Source organism: Aplysia californica, unplaced genomic scaffold, assembly GCF_000002075.1.
Source record: "Aplysia californica isolate F4 #8 unplaced genomic scaffold, AplCal3.0 scaffold00364, whole genome shotgun sequence".
Classification (NCBI taxonomy): Eukaryota; Metazoa; Mollusca; class Gastropoda; order Aplysiida; family Aplysiidae; genus Aplysia; species Aplysia californica.
In genome coordinates, this window is record NW_004797634.1 from 64466 (window position 1) to 67871 (window position 3406).

A 3406-nucleotide genomic window follows, 5' to 3' on the forward strand; every position below is an offset into this window, starting at 1 on the left:
ATATAATATATGTGTGTTCAACACACACACACACACCGTGTAAAATATGTTATGTATGTGTGCGTGTGCAGCGCACTGTACAGTTCACACATTGTACGTCATTTGTATTAAATGATGCATGTTTATGTCAAATTGCTCGAGTTTATTTCATTATTTTTTTCAACTTCTTTTTTATCACCGTGAAACCTGCAAGTGGTTGGAGTTGGAGAATGCTACCGGAAGTTCTTTTTTCATTCTCTCTACTGTTTCTGTCTGTCTGTCTGTTTCATGCACTAAATTGTTAATGTTGTGTTAATGTGCTTAACGGGGATAATTCTCTCCCGGGCCAGATATAATTGTACTTTTGCTGCTCTATTTTTTCTGTCTTATTTAACCTTCATCTTGAACAACATGTCGGATGCCGCCTGTGGGTCTTGAGTGGGACACCTGTGACTGTGACCTAAATTATCTAAACTGTGTCAATGGGGACGTAAAACTTTTTTTTTCTTTTTTAAATATCCATCATGTTTTATCTCAAACTCCTCAACAGCTATCTGAACTGGCAGCGTAAGTATAAATCAAATCCAACTCAATATTCGTGTTATACTCTTTTAATAATCACAGGAATAATTTGTAACCTTGCATGCAGCAGTAGAAATATAATTATCATTTCCATGCTTATATATAGACAGGTGAAAAAGGCAAAGTTTAAAAACACAAATAACACAGAAGTGGAAAATGTAAGGCATTTATGGTATATGTCTCGACTGAATTTGTTCAAAGAAATAACAATTTTAAAATTCTTCTACCACGTTTCATTTTAAAGGCATAAAACACACAATAAATCAATGTATTAAAACAGAAGGCGGCTATTGCGCTGTCACCTTGTACACGTTTACAACACAACAGTTCGTTTTTGAGGAGCAGTTTACATAGTACATAAAGTCAGCACTAAAGAAATCAGCAGAGCACATGAAGTAGAGAAAGCAAACCACACCATTGTGTCCACCAATCATCCACTCAGTCTGCAGCACAGCAGTTCAGCCAGACATCATAGCATCACTCAGTTGTTTACTGTGGTAATGAAACATCTACTACACCCCACCCACTCCTTGCTATAGTATAGCTGTAGTCAAACTGTATGTTTACTGCTTGGGTCATTCTTTTCTATTCAGTTTAGAGTTTATTTTCTTCAAATAAATATAGATTTAACAGGAGTGGAGTAAAAGAGTGAAATTTGTGATGCTCTAAACTTGGATGACAAAACTGGCTGTTCACAAAGGAGGCAAAGCTTTCTGTACACTACTAATAAGTGTTATCCCCTTGACTTGACTGCTATATACATGCACCCCACATGCTAAGGAAATGGGTGTTTCTGTGAATACAGATGAGATAGTGAGGGTGCTCCCCAACACACCACACCACAGAACTCAGCAGCAAGCTGTTGGAATGTTTGAAGTCCAGAAAGCAAACTTTTTCAGGAGACAGACAAAAAACCGGTTTCATTCTTTTAAAAATTGTACCAATGTTATGTAGATCTAGTTTTGTTGTGCTTTTTTCACCATTTAGAATTTGAATTTCAACAAAACATTTAGAGCCACTGACTGTAGTGTCTTTAGGCCATTCCCAAAGGGGGGACATTTCTCGTTCAAGCACAGTAGAATTGTAAATGGGCTGATTCATCATGTCATGCTCATTACTGCGCCTGAACTGCAACGGGGAACTGCTGCTTTTTCTTTCCTAATCCTTACTGTTGTCATTTTTCCTCTACTTCTTTTGTATGTTTGTCACACTCTTATGACCCGCTATTTCCGGGGTGCCTTGATAGTCGAAGCAGACCTTGTACTAAAACTAAATCCTCTCGGCCCGGCTTGGCCCTGGCAGAAAAGAGCTCTACAAAGAGAACTCACTCCACCAAGAGCATGTCTATTTTATTAAGTAGAGGGTTTTATGGCGCTCGCAACTGCATAAGGTCATATGAGCGCCAAGGGGTGGGTGTCAACAGAGAAGTCTTTACAGGGAATCAGACTTACTCTGCTCACCTCTCTAGCTTCAACAGCACAAGGTCTGCTTCGACTATCAAGGTATCCCGGAAATAGTGGATCACAAGAGTGACAAACATACAAAAGAAGTAGAGGAAAATGACAATAGTAAGGATTAGGAAAGAAAAAGCAGCAGTTCCCTGTTGTAGATCAGGCACAGTTATGAGTGTGACATGAATCAGCCCATTTACAATTCTACTGTGCTTGAATGAGAAATGTCCCCCTTTTGAATGGCCTAAAGACACTACAGTCAGTGGCACTGCACCGATGGGAAACAAACCCTCTATGGAAAACTAAAAGGTGGACTGTATAATATAAGCCCCAGCATGAAATGAAACAGTCGTGTTTTTGCACATTGTAGGAAACTTATTCTTTCATTGGCGATTAAATTGTGGTTGGCGTGGTAGGAGTAGGAGGAGGGTGGAGCGATGACAAGGATGAAATGTTTCTGTCGGGATCACTGTTTGAAAACAGTGGGTGGGTGAGTGGGGTGGGAAGAATAATTATCTTGTTGAGAGAGAGAGGGAGAGAGAGAGAGAGAGAGAGAGAGAAAGAGACATCAATGGCTGAATTCACACTATACTTGTTGGCCTTTTTGCCCATCAGGAATAAATCATAATACATGAAATTTCAAGACATAAAAAGGGAGATAGAGAGGGAGAAATAGACACAGAGAGATGGAGAGAGAGAGAAAGAAAGAGAGATAGAGAGAGAAAGAAAGAGAGAGAGAGAGCAACTAACTGCATACTACTATATAATATCGTCTGCACAAGCTCATGTCACTTGGTTGTAGTAAAAGACCACGACTTTAAAATAAGTTAAAAACTAAAACTTAACAAAACAAACAATCCTACAAACTTTTCTATGAGTTTGTTCAAGTCAAGCTTTATCAGCATGCACAAATCATACACACTTTTAAATAGAAATCTTGAGTAAAAATAGTTTGATCGATTATATTTTCAACCAACATGGCTTCATAAACAAGAAATGAACGTGAAACAGTACAGGTGTGGTGTAGTGTGTAGCGCTACTAAAAGAACACATTAAGAGAAAAATACATGAACTCATGAACATATTCTCCATAGAGAAACAGATTCTTTAGTAAAAGCCAAACTAGTTTTTTGGCAACATTTTAAAAACAATTTCCACGCTCCATGCAAGTTCTATGGAAATGGAAAAAGAGTTGTGACCCCGTGAATCTCAAGTTGCAAAAAAAAACATTTTTTTAAAAATGAATAAAAACTATCTTAAAAAAACCCTCTTAAACTGCACACTAAAATTATAACACATTCTACAGTTGGGAAGATTTTTTTTTTTCAATTTATTTTTACCACTAAAGTTGCACTTATTTCTATGGTAACTTCAATCCTCCTCCTCCCCCCTCC